The 14,478-nt window shown below is 44.5% G+C and overlaps 1 pseudogene; it reads left to right on the top strand.

Annotated features, from left to right (window-relative positions):
* The first annotated feature begins 805 nt into the window (after positions 1–805).
* Positions 806–1,729, top strand: LOC120859175 (annotated as a pseudogene).
* The last annotated feature ends 12,749 nt before the right edge of the window (positions 1,730–14,478 follow it).

The raw sequence follows: 14,478 nt of genomic DNA, 5'->3' as shown, positions 1-14,478 counted from the left end.
CAGAGACAGCTAAGCTGTCAAGAACATGTAGGTAAACAACTCAGTAGTGAAATCATGAACCAAAGGTAAACACGCCTTAATATATTTGTATAAGATATAGTTTAGAAAATAATTTTTAGAGTAATGCTTACCAGTCTATTAGTATTCATGTCTCACTACAGAACCATTCTAATAGTATATGTCTATATTACTACAGTCTTACTTGAAAGTTTTCCTATGGCTCTATCAGTATTTGTGATTACCTTTTTTCATTTCAACAGGTAAAATGGGCCCTTTGTTTTAATTTAATATCTCTTTGGGAAAGCAAACGTCATTGATGCATTTTACTGATATGGCAGTAACTAACGTTACAAAACTTAAACCATGTAAGCAATTACAGTCAACTAATAATCAGATGATAATTAGTTCAAATAAAGACTTACCACATTAACCAATGCGAGTACACATTGGAAAAGCATTCCTGGAAATAAAGCATTATGATAGCTGCCATCGAAAGCATGAGAACATGCTCCAATGATTTAAAAAGTGATTAATACACATGATAGTGATTTGTCACTTTCTGTACACTTATCAGAATAAATCAGCCATTTATTGTGACACAAAGGCGTACACTGCAGTGCAGACACAGTGTCCCCTGCCCTGGGAATCCTGGGTAGGAACTGGCGGCCAGGAGTTGAGCAGCTCAAAGGGGTCAGAGGCCCGTAGTGGGTAAGGGCTGCAGCTGGAGCCAGAGCCAAGAGAGAGAAGCTACCGAGTCCTTCATGATGAACTGTGTGGGGACACCTTTTCCTCTCCTTTGTGTAAGTTGATAGTTTGGGTAGTGAAGCGATGGCTGAATGTCAAAACCTTTCTGCAGGACCTTGCCAGGGGAATCAGACTCTGCCTGGGGAATTTGCACTGTCTCAAAGTTGGATGCTTGAATTCAACAAAAGAGGGAGGAGCAGCCTCCAAAAAGGGCAAGCAGTATCCTGGCTCAGAGAGAAGCCCAGAGCACAGAGAGGAAGCAGGAAAGTGAGCCACATGTTGTTGGCAGAACTTTTCACTGCTGCCCTTGTGATGGCGGAGTTTTCTGATTCAGTCTCCTCTTGTTTTATGAACTTTTTAATCCTGTGTTTCAGTCAGTAGTGGCCCATATTATTGGTAATCCATGTCTGCATGGAGAGTTTTGGTCATGGCTGAAGTTCTTCTTCAGGTCAATTATCTGATCTCTCTCTGTGCTCCCCCTCTTCATTCTCATCAATGTTGTGAACACGATTCGCTTCCAGGATTTAGCTGACCTGGCATTTGAGGGGTCAAGGAGGGAACCTCACCCATTCTCTAACAGCAGAATTACTGCTGACGTGCTCTTTAGCCTTTCACTGTAGTCTCTCTTGCTCCTCCAGGGTATGTTTGTCAGCCTTTGTACCATTCATTTTGGCCAGTTGCTTAGTCTCCTGCATACATCTCTTCTCTGTTCACTTCTGTACCCATTATATTGCTTTGAAAATTGTTGGTTCAGTAAAGGCATTGGAATGCACCAGCAGTATCAACATAGAAAGAAACTGGCCTTCCTACTTTGGACTTGGTTTACCCCTGGGTTTCCAATGTAAGATGGCAATGCGCTCTCCTGCATTGTGGCTGCCTCTTCTCTGTCCTCTTTCCTTTATTCATTATCAGTGCCAGTGAAACAAAGACACCTGGCAAAGCACATCTTTTCAACTGAATGTCTTCTTCTTGGTGGTTTTCTTAAACGGCAGAGTTTTCCACTAGATGCTCTCCTGTGTAGCTTCATTTCTGCAGAGAAGTTCCCTCACCACACCCTTCTACTGCCAGACTGAAACTGCTGCCAGCCACTAAGTTATCTGCCATCTGGAGGGGGTGGATGGGAACAGGAAGACTTCATGGGAACTCTTTTTCCTCGTTCACCACTTCCCCCTCGACCCGCTGCCCCCCAAGGAAGGTGGAGCATACCCTTTGAGGGCTCTGCCCATGTTTCCCTTATCTCTGAAGAATCCGGGGAATCCAGATTTTTGCCTTCGGTGCATGTAAGGCAGAATCTTCCTGACACCACCATGGACGTGGCGAAGACATGTGGGACAATCCTGTGAGATATTACCCTAGGAAGGAAGGTTCTGCCGTGAGCGGTAACTGACAGAGACACGTGTGGTGAGGGTGTCTGGAGTTGGGCCCTGAAGGGACAGCCGTGTAGTAGCCAGGACACTGCCCTTTCCCAAGTGGGGATGCTCAGGCTCATGCGAGCTGGCTGCAGAGCCAGATTCTGGGTCCTGCATGTAGCACGTGACCTGCTGAGACTGGGGGCTTTGGAACTCGGTGTGTCCGTTGAAGGGTTAATAGGGTAGCAGAGATGTGCCCGCAAACGGGACTCTCTACTCGGGCTGAACGTCCTTGCAAACGCGGCGCTCTGCCAAAGAGTCTGGACACGGCCTTGAGTTCGATGGTCCCTTGCAAACAAGGGAGCGTTGCCTTCTTGTGATAAGAAGGAGTAGGGGGCTTTGTACAGACTCTGCAGTAGACTGGGCTTTCACTCCCCTTTGCTGTACGGTAACATGTACGCACCTGCGCTGTGCGGAAAAGGCTTATTCATGCAGTCTGGAATTCTGCCTAGGGGGCTTTTATAATAAACCGCAGTTAGTTTTGCGCAGTTCTCTTCCTCCGGCCGGAGTGTGTGTATCGTCTGTCTCTTGCGTGTGTGTCTTGTTTTGTGTCATTTCACTCGTAGTCTCCAACATCTGGCACCCAACGTGGGGCTCGAGTGAAACCGAAAGGGTGAGTAACCCGGGGGGATTTTAAATCCATAGCAGGGGAACTTTTGGGAAAATCATGGGGAATTCCTCACCCTAGCAGGGGAACTTTCAGAAAATCATGGGGAATTCCTCATCATCATTACGGGCACAATACATGGAGTGAGTCAAAGGATTTCTCCACTCCATAGGCGTTAAAGCCTCGACTCCTCGATTGAGTGAGCTCTTTCGCTTGGTGGCGCAATATCGTCATTGGTTGCAGTATCAAACTAAGTTACAGGTAAACTCGAAGGAATGGAAAATAATTCAAAAGGAATTGAGAAAGCAACATCAGAAGGGTAATGCGATCCCTTTGAAGTTATGCACTTTGTGTAGTGCTATAACACGGGCTTTGACCTTGCTCTCTACTGATAATGAAGCTAAATCTAACGCTCCAAGGAGGGGAGAAATAATTTATGAGGATGTGTCAGACGTTGGTGGGGCTTCTGCGTCGCCCGGAGGCAAGGATACAAATGAGCCTCCTCTTGTAAATGGTGAAACATCTGATAGTTCAGAATCGGATTCGGGGGCTTCTTCGGTTTCGTCAGAGGAGGGCAAAGAGATTAGAGAAATGACCCATCTATTGCAGGAGTGGTGGAAATCCCGTAAGGAGGAGAAAAAAATCTACACCTTCTGCTCCTGCTTGTGCTTCTCTTTTCCCCACTGTGGTTACTCGGCCCGACGTGGGCAGGGAACATTGTCGGTTCTCCTTTCCTTTGTCTGTGCTTCGTGATGACGACTTGCCTGCTCCCCCTGGTGGGTTTATCGATCCTCCACAATTGTTTCCCATCCAGAGACACAGCAGAATGGCAGTGCGATAAATGTTCAATACGCTCCTTTGGAATATAAACTTTTTAAAGATCTTAAAGCTGCAGTAGCGCAGTACGGTCCTCAATCTCCCTTTCTTTTGGCTATGCTGGAATCACTGGGAAAAGGCAAATTAATCATTCCGTTAGATGGGGAATCTATTGCCCAAGCTGTCTTGGGGGGTTCTCAATGGTTGCAACTTCGTAGCTGGTGGGAAGGAGCAGCTAGAAAGCAGGCTCGGACTAGTGAGGGACAGAATCCCCCTGGTCCTCTCGAGGACAAGCTAATGGGAGAGGGCCCCTATCGGGCTTTCAGGGAACAGGCTCAGTACTCTGATCAGGACTTACAACAAGTCCACCAGGTCTTTTTACCAGCATGGCGCCGTGTGGTGCCTACTGGCCACGCCCAGCCCTCCTTTGTTAAAACAATGCACGGCCCCAGTGAGCCATATACTGATTTTCTAGCAAGATTGCGGGTAGCTGTGGAATGGGCTGTAAGGAGAGATGAGATTTCGGAGATATTATCACAAACTTTAGCATTTGAAAATGCAAAACCTGAATGCAAGCGTATGCTGGGACCCTTAAAGGGACAGGGTGCATCTATGGCTGAATATATCAGAGCCTGCTCGGGAGTAGGAGGAGCTGAGCATCAGGCTAATGTCTTCGCTACAGCCTTGGCCAAGGCTATGAGACCACCAAAGGGAGGTAACTGCTTCCATTACGGAAAACCTGGTCCTATGAAAAGAGAGTGTCAGAAATTAAAAGCTGATCCAGGTGCAATTCCTAAAGACAGATCTCTTGCTGGGAAGAATAAGATTCCTCCTGGACTTTGCCGTCGGTGTGGGAAGGGGTTTCACTGGACTGGTGAATGCAGATCTAAAACACCCAAAACGGGCAACCCGATACTGGGAAACTATCCTGCGGGCCTAAGTCCTTGGGGCCCAGGGACAATACCGGGGACTTCTCCTCCTTTGCCCTCCTGCCATCCCACCTGCCCCAACCCTGTTGCCTCCCAGCAACCGTTACGAGTTGATGCCCCATTAAAAGGACCTCAGATGATGATTTCGGACTTACGGTCTGCTACTTCAGGGAGTGCTGCTGCTGATTTGCCACTAGCTGATAATGTTCTTTTGTCACCAGGGGGAGGCATTTATAAATTAAAAACAAATGTATTTGGACCTATAGTGCCTAAAGGCACTTTTGGCTTGATATTAGGCCCGTAGCAGCGCGGCTTTGAGAGGTTTAACCATAATTCCTGGGGTAATAGACTCTGACTATGTTGGGGAAATTTTAATTACGGTCTCTACTTCTGCCACGCTTTCATTGTTAGCTGGGGAACATATTGCTCAAATACTTCTCCTCCCTTATCACCCCTTTTTGGCTCTTCCTGATGAACGAACAGGAGGATTTGGAAGTACTGGGTGACATATATTTTGGGAAATGCTTATCAAAGATTCTCACCCTGTTCTCTCCTTGATTAGACAAGGAAACAACTTTGAGGGACTAGTAGACACGGGGGCGGATGTTTCAGTCATTTCTTCTCAACAATGGCCCCAAGATTGGGAAAAAGAAAAAAGCCGTTTAATGCTGACGGGATTGGGCTCCATTGCAGATATCTGGAAGAATACCCATCCCTTGCAATGTCAAGTCCATAATGGAAAATCAGTGTTTGTTACCTTTTATATTGTAAATATACCTATTAATATATGGGGAGGAGATCTTCTCTCTCCTCTGGGGGCTTCTGTAACCATTCCATCGGAAAACTACTAGCCACTGCTCAAATTCCTCAGGCACTCCCATTAAAATGGTTAACTAATACTCCAAAATGGGTTGAGCAGTGGCCATTACCACAAATGAAGCTCGAGGCGTTAGAACAATTAGTACAAGAACAACTCCAACTTGGTCATATAGAGCCCTCTACCTCACCCTGGAATTCTCCTCTTTTTGTTATAAAAAAGAAATCTGGAAAATGGAGAATGTTAACTGATGTACGAGAATTTAATAAATGTATTGAAGCCATGGGAGCATTGCCATTGGGACTCTCCTCCACAGCTCTTATTCTTCAGAATTGGTCCTTAATGGTGCTAGATCTTAAACACTGTTTGTTTGTTTGTTTGTTACCATTCCCCTACAGTTGCAAGATAGAGATAAATTTGCTTTTACAGTTCCTGTTCTTAATCATGCTCAGCCTGTTAAGTGCTATCAGTGGACAGTCTTAACCGCAAGGAATGATAAATAGTCCTACCTTATGCCAAGCATTCGTAGTTCGCTCTTTACAATCCCTCCATTGAGAATACCCCAATTATATTCCCTATCATTATATGGATGATCTCCTATTAGCAGCTCCTAGTATTGCTGAACGTGATAAATGCTTTTTAAAAGTACAGGAGGCTTTGAGACTATACAATTTGAAAATAGCCCCGGAAAAAATTCAAAAGGACTTAGGACTTTCCTATTTCATATTTAGGGACAACATTGGAACAACGTAGCATTAGGCCCCCAAAGTTGCAAATTAGAAGAGACCATCTCAAAACCTTAAATGATTTTCAAAAGTTATTGGGAGATATTAATTGGCTACGCCCGGTACTTGGGATTCCTACTTATCAATTACGACATTTGTTTTCTACTTTAGAAGGAGATACAGCTCTGGATAGCCCCCGGACCTTAACCCCACTGGCTTTACAGAAACTTCAATATGTTGAGCAACGACTAAATGACGGCTTTTTGACTGACTTACATGCGTCTCAACCTATTTCTTTTATAATATTTCATACCCCTTATTCTCCATCTGCTGTGACTGCTCAAGAAAAAGGATTAATAGAATGGGTTTTCTTACCTAACAGTTTCCCCCCAAAACTGACTACGACTATGGATAAATTAGCCGGCCTTATACAGAAGGGTCACCATCGTAGTTTACAGTTGTCCGGATGTGAACCACACCAGATTGTTACTCACTTAACAACTGCTCAAATATCTTGATGTTTACAATTTAATGAAAACTGGCAAGTTTCTCTTGCCTCATATCCTGGTTCGTTTCCTAATCATTATCTGTCATCTAAATTGACTGATTTTCTTCGGACTAACACTATGATATCTCACTGCCCAATTTCAGATGTTACAGATGCAAATAAAAATACTGCTGGATATTGGACCCCGGAAAGTTCCAAGGTTCTCCCCCACTCATTTTCTTCTCTACAGCCCGCTGAATTGTGGGCTATCTGTTTAGTTTTGCAAGATTTCCCCCAACTTCCTATTAACATTGTTTCAGATTCTCCATATGCTCTTCTCTCTTGCCTATACAGCTTCCCCATGTCTCCCTCCCACTGACCCTGAAACAGCTATTGATAAATTGTTTTACCAAGTACAACAATTGCTCTTGCCGCCTTCAGAGTTAATTTTCTTGACTCACATCCGGGCACATTCTGCCCTTCCTAGACCCTTATCATTTGGAAATGCTACGATTGATGCCTTACTTTATCCTATAGAAGCAGCGAAACAAGAACATCTCTTACAACATACCAACTCCAAAGGGTTACAAAAATCGCATGCTATTACTTGAAAACAAGCTCAAAATATTGTTCATTCTTGTTCCATGGGTGCACCCTTTGCTTTGCCATTTACCCCACCAGGTGTCAACATGAGAGGACAACAAGCAAATCAGATATGGCAAATGGATGTAATTTACATTTCTTCCTTCAGACAACAAAAATGTGTGCATCATACTGTAGATACGTGCACACATTTTCAATGGGCCACTGCATTACATTCTGAAAAGGCTGACACTACTTTGCTCATTTGTTATCTTGTTTTGCAGTTATGGGATTACCAATTGAATTGAGAACTAATAATGCACCTGCTTACCAATGCGCAGAATTAGCTCACTTCTTATCTCAATACCACATAACTCACACTGTTGGTATTCCCTACAATAGTCAAGGGCAAGCTATCATTAAAAGAGCTAATCATAACTTGCATAAGTATCTTGAAAAAATAAAAAAAAAAGGTGGGGGGGAACAAGAGAGATTAAAGAAACCTAAAGACATTTTGAATAAAACCGGACTTACCCTAAATTCCTAAAGACATTTTAAATAAAACCGTACTTACCCTAAATTTTTTGAGTGTTTGGAGCAAGGGAAATCTATCAGCAGCAGAGTTGCATTTTCAAGGGAAAGAAGAAGATAAGATCTCGAATACGCCTCTTTGGTATAAAGAGAAAGAGAAAGGTCGGATCCCAGCATCATTAATATATTTGGGACGAGGGTGTGCTTTCATTTCTGTTGATAATTACAGGTTTTGGACCCCAGCAAGATTGATTAAAACCAACAATGGCTGATCGCCTTTTCAAAAATTTGAAGAGCTTACTATGCAGAGAAGCCTTACTTCCCGTACAAGGGAAGCAACACCTCCTACGTGGGGTCAGATGAAGAGGTTGACCCAGGCAGCAGAGAAGACGTTAATGAAGGCGGGGCAACCTCTGAATCCTACCAATCTTTTGCTTGCCATGATGGCGGTGGTGACATATCGGGTAATCGGTGTATCGGCAAGTAATCATACATAGTGGGCGTATATACCTAATCCCCCACTAGTAAGAGCAGTTTCCTGGGGGGAACCAGAAGAGCATGTGTGTACTAATGAGACTGCCTTCTTTCTCCCGCCAGCTTGCGGGGGAATAGAACAACTATCTCATCATAAACAACAATATAATATCAGTAATTTGACCATTGCAGTGGAAGGTATTCCTTTGTGTATAGGAGGACACCCCTTTTGTCTGTCCACCAAGGAACATTCTCATCATTCTTATAATACATGGGGTGGGGGGTAAAGTGTAATAATTACCATTTTGCTACTTTTACTGTGCTTGTTTCCACCAGGGGATTTAACACCTCGACAGAACCGATAGACATTCATAATGGAAAACACATGTCGCTATGTCCTGTTAACCTTTTTGTTCTTTCTCTAGAATTTCTGGAGTGGGAACGTTGCCGAGGTCATCGACCCTTTAAAGTCCTGAATTATTCTGGGGCCATCACTGTAGATTGGAGTCCAGATCATGGGCAATTCTTAGAAAAATGGTCAAATAAATCTTTTAGGTGGCATCGTGCAAATAGCACTTTGATGGGCAATGGTAATGAAACAGTTAAATGGCAGCAATTTGCACTTGTCCCTCCTCAGTTCCAATTGCAAGGATATCCACACATTCAAGGAGATATTTGGAAACTATGGGCAGTTTCTGGTAATCTCACTATCTGGTCAGGAAACTATACTTTGGACAGTGGTGACTCTTGGGGTCCATTCCATGTTAAATTCCATGTTAATAAATCTTATTCCACAATGGCATGTGTAAAATATCCTTTTGCATTGTTATATGGGAATCAGACCTGGAATGATACTGTGGGGTCTGTGTCATGTGACTATCGTAATCTAACTCAATGTGTAAATCAGTCTTGCTGGGAAGAATTTGAAAGACGAGCCTATAACTCCAATTTCTCGTTAGTAATTGTTAAGGCTCGGACAGAAGTATGGTTACCTATAAATCTGACTCGGCCACGGTCAGATTCTTTTGCTGTTTCTCATCTAGTAACCGCTGTACGGACTTTGCTACACCGATCTCGACGTATGCTTGGTGTGGTCATTGCTTCGATTCTAGCAGTCGCATCAGTAACTGCAACAGCAGCGGTGGCAGGTCTTGCGTTACACCAAGGAATTCAAACAGCTGGTTTTATTCGGGACTGGCATAAAGACCCTCATTTGCTATGGCAACAACAGCGAGATTTGGATGCACACCTTGCTACCGACGTGCTCAATCTTCAACACACCGTTTCCTAGCTTGGAGATCAAGTGGCTGTTCTATCTACACGAAGTGTGTTGAAACGTGATTGGAATTCCTCTCAGTTTTGTATAACACCTGTACCATTTAACATGAGTGAAGGATGGGATAAAGTAAAAGCACCCTTGACTGGGCATCAAAATCTCACTACGGAGATTACAGACCTGGAACGACAAATTTTGTCTACTTTTAGCAGGACTTTACCTGACATTACGGGGTCTGATTTGCTGAAAAGTCTTCAGAAGGGAACGAATAATTTAAATCCATTAGGGCATGTGTCCTCACTAATTGGGACTACCTTTGGGAACCCTGTGTTTATATCACTTTTCTGTTGTGTTGTTTTTCTAGTCTTCCGGCGGTGGTGGAAAGGGAAACAAATAAAGCGTGAAGCAGAGAAGATCCAGACCATGCTACACTTTATAAAAGCAAATCAAAAAGGGGGAGATGAAGGGTTAATAGGGTAGCAGAGATGTGCCTGCAGACGGGACTCGCTGCTCAGGCTGAACGTCCTTGCAAATGCGGCGTTCTGCCAAAATCTGTACACGGCCTTGAGTTCGACGGTCCCTTGCAAACAAGGGAGCATTCCCTTCTTGTGATTAAGAAGGGGTAGGGGGCTTTGTACAGACTCTGCAGTAGACTGGGCTTTCACTCCCCTTTGCTGTACGGTAACATGTATGCACCTGCGCTCTGCTGAAAAGGCTTATTCATGCAGTCTGGAATTCTGCCTACGGGGCTTTTATAATAAACCACAATTAGTTTTGCGCAGTTCTGTTCCTCCGGCCACAGTGTGTGTATCGTCTGTCTCTTGTGTGCCTGTCTTGTTTTGTGTCATTTCACTCGTAATCTCCAACAGTCTGTGAGTGAAGCAAGTCTCCCTCAATTTAGCTGTGCTTGCAGTGTGAGAGTCCTAGGTGACACTCCTAGAAACAGGATGAATTAAGTATCTTTCTCAGAATCTTCTTTCCATGGGTCAAGCCATTGCCCAGCCTCCTGTTGCTCAATGAGTTTAAGATTGCCTGTGCCTTACACTCCCGCCCCTTACCCTGGGAAAGCCTATCATTGAAAGGGCGTCTTGTCCAGTGCCCCAGTGCACCTGTGTGCTGACTTTGGGATCTTCTGTGAATTTCCACATCCACCAATCGGCGTCTCACCACGACCACACATGCTGCGCTGGAAGCTGCTTCAGGCTGCCTTCGGAAAATACGGAAATGCTCAGGGAGGAGGTGGACAGGGAGCTCCGAGGGCAGGACATGGTTCCTCCTGATGCCATCTCCGACACTGCTGGACATGGGCGTCTTCAGCTTCTGAAACACCTGTGTTCCCTGTTTATGTTTGTGTCTCTGTGTTGAGCCTGTAAGTGTATACACGTATGTGCTTGTGTCACCTGTGTGTGTGTGTGTGTGTGTGTGCACGCGCGCGCGCGCGCGCGTCTGGTGCAGGGAGAAAGCAGAGATGAAGGCAACAAGAGAGGAGATGCCAAGCAACCAGAAGAGGAGGTACAAGGCATCCCAAGTCTGAGGGTGGTTGGTCACCATATCTCCGCAGTGACCCTGTCCAGGATGGGAATGAGGAAAGGATGGCCAGTAATAACACAGGACCTTGGCTTCAGAAATCTGCAATGAGACAAAATACAGAAACACGCTCACCATTTCTACCGTGTTGCAGTAGGTGTTTGGACCAGGAAGAGCGGGTGCATGGTGTGTGGATTCACCCAGGGCAAATCAACCGGTGTGGGGCTTTGAAAGCACCGCCTGTGGAGCCCACAGGCTGTGCAGACATGAGCCGGCCTGTGGAAATCATGGATGCAGATACAGAGGACCTGGGATGGTTGAGGAGGCTAAGGTCTTGCTGAGAAGGACAGAGACCCGAAGGAGAAAGAGGCACAGATTGCCTGCTGCACTGGACACTTGCTCCACACACCTGAGAAGGAGACCTGGGAAGGTCCTAGGCCAGTGCTGCCCAGGATGAGAACAACAGCCAGCACGCTCTCTCCATGAAGGTGGCACACACTGGCACGATGCGACACAAAACACGAGACATGCTAAGGTAGGCTGTCCGTTCAAAACCACAGGCATCCTAGGAGAGACAAGGTGCCGAGTGTGGCATGCCTCCAGACACTTCCAGTCTCCCTGGCAGTGCAGAAAGGCGAAGAAAGTGCAAGTGTGGGTGTACGTGTCTGTTCCTCTGCTGGGGTGTGCCTATGAGGGAGGGAACAGGGAGGAAGCAAGGATGGTGGGCTGAGTAAATGTCTTATCCCATGCAGGCCTAGACGAAGAACATTTCCAGAACAGCAATGCAGTTGCAGTCTTTGGATTGGGAAGAAATGGAATTTGATTGAAGAAAACCAAGGCCAGTGTTGTCAAAAAGAGTACATTAGTGGGGAAAATGGTAGAGTAGAAGGACAGAGAATGGAAGAGAGGAATCAGTCAGGGACCATATCGCTGGAACCTTTTTGTTTGGCAATAAATACAACCTGTAATCCTTAGGAGCATACTTCACAGCAACTAACAGTAACAGTGTTGATAATACTAAGCAACTATAAAAACACATAACTAAAACATATCATATTTTGACCACAGAAATGGAAGAAAGGAGCTAAGAATGCAATAGTCTGCATATTTATTTATACATAGAGTTTTCATCTGAGACCAGAACACACACACACACACACACACACACACACACACACACACACACACTCTTTATACACCTAAAAGTGGTTTAAGCTGACACTTAGCAAAGTGCTTTGGACCAAGTAAACTAACTGGAAAGGCCTACTAAAATATTCCAAGTGCAGATAAATCAATCAAGCTTTGAGTAAATAAATACAATTTATTTGAATTTGAATTTACACTCAGGAAATTACTTAAAATGGAGACAACAGATTCACTACAGCTTCATCATCTGTAGTCCTTCCTCTTCATTTCTGAGAGGGATGCTAACACCTTGGTGGTTATCATTTTCCAGCATTTTGTGAAAGCTTAGAGGATTTCAGTAAATTGAGGAGCGGGGAGAGTAGGCAGAGACACAGAGGAGAAAGGAAGAGGAAACGGAGAGATTTCTCCTGGCATAGGTCTACAGCCAGGATCCCAGCTTCCTTGAATGGTGCACAGAGATTGCGAGCTATCTGTGCCAGAAGTGGAGAAGGGGTGACATTCAACTCCTGGAGGAGACTCAACTCCAGGAACCTACGGAGGCAGCCAAGTGTGCTGATGTTCAGGAACCAATACTTAGAGGGTACCCCACGGCTCTGTGACAGAGCCCTTGGAGACCACAGGAAAAAACGTTTCCACAAGTATAATCACAGATTAGATGGCTGGATGGATTAGAGGAAGGAGAACTCTATGACCTGATAATTACTGAAATAAACGAGACAATTCTTGCACATCACACTCTGTCAAGTAAGACTGAAACTCAGTATTAGTTTGACACAATGGGAAACGACACACGCAAAGAATTAGCTGTTAACTGTACTACATTTGTGTCCAAGGAAACATAAGATACAAACCTTAAATCTTCACATGTTCAACTAGGTAGGGTAAGACACACGGAACTGGGAAAGGTAAGGAAAAGTTCTAAAACGGGTTTAGTCACCCTGCACTGTTTTTATCCACTACATTGACTATTCTTGGACAACTCCATTCTAGCTTAAGGGTAAGAGGACTCAATTTAGCCCAATTCATAAACTGAACAGATTCCCTGTGTTTGACCCTTCTCAGTTAAAACTATGGGTCCAGTACAAATCAAAGTGGACGTCAAGGCTCTTTTTTCTTTGGGAATTTTAACTTGCTTTCCTACTGTGTCTGACACAGATATGGCTACCTCATTGGGACTATAGGCCAGCCAAATGGGAAAGGGGACCGAGTGAATCAAATTCCCCTCTTGATCATTCCACAGGAGGCACACAGGCACCAGGTCTCATTCTCTTAACTAACTCTGCTTCTCCAACTGCAGTCTATGATACACAGGGCCTGCTTGATGCTTGCAAGGGTATCTCACCAAACACAGGCATTTTAACCGTTGGCTCCCTTGAGATGTCCCTGGGCTAGGTAAAAACACTCTGAGACAGTGCGCCTTCTACCTTGGCTCTATGCCTGGAGTGAATGTATGCCTCTTCCTCGACTGGCACAAGAAGCCACAGCTCTTCACGGATTAAACCCCCTTGTCTGGTCCAAACTCACATCATAGCTGCTCCATCGACTTCTCCACAGCACGCTTTCAGAGCCCCGTTATCTCAGATCAGCACAAGAGGCACTTCAGAGAGTGCGGCAGCACAGGGGTCCATACCGTAACAAAGACATGCAAATCTGGCTCTATAGTTGTTACTGAGATCTTCAAGGCTTGAAAACAGCTCAAAATTACCTTGCTAAAACACTCCACACATGATATGTATAGTAGAGCTTTGGAACTTACAAGTAGCATGAAATAGCAAAATAGGTTGTGACTTTTCCTTTCTCCACTCCTCTCATTCTCTCTCTCACACACGCTATGACAATTATGTGAAAAACAGATAACAGATTTTTAAGTAACATCTCAATATGCAGATCAAACAAAACTGTACTTCCTGCATTTAAAACAAACACACAGAAATTACCCATCGGTTTCCCTATATTTGATATTACTGAATAATGCTATAATTTTATTTTTCTGTTTCTAATGCGGTTTTTAACTTTGACTGAAATACTTGCTTCAGACTTACTCAAAGTAGAGTTAACTTTGTTTTCCTTTTCTTGACCTCCGACTTTTAGATTTGGGGGGTGGTGATTCAGAACCAGATGTGTTCACAGTAATGGATGCTACTTCCACCAATCCTGGCTGAAGGGGTTCCAGTGATACCTGAATAACAACTTTTGTTTCAGCAGATAATCCTTCTAGCTGCTTAGGCTTCTTAAACATTTGATGACATTGGGTCTTGTGCTCCATTTTCCCTTTGAAAGTTAAAAACTGTAGCCGACATTTGGAACACTGGTGAAAACTCTTTTCCCAGTGCCCTCTATAGTGACGTCTGTATGGTGCTGCAGTTTTAAAAATTTTGAGACAAAATGAGCAAAGCAAATTCTTAGTG

This window comes from Oryx dammah, unplaced genomic scaffold (genome assembly GCF_014754425.2).
Source record: "Oryx dammah isolate SB20612 unplaced genomic scaffold, SCBI_Odam_1.1 HiC_scaffold_115, whole genome shotgun sequence".
Classification (NCBI taxonomy): domain Eukaryota; kingdom Metazoa; phylum Chordata; class Mammalia; order Artiodactyla; family Bovidae; genus Oryx; species Oryx dammah.
Note: the sequence above shows the minus strand (reverse complement) of the source record. Positions and strands in the feature narration are given on the sequence as shown.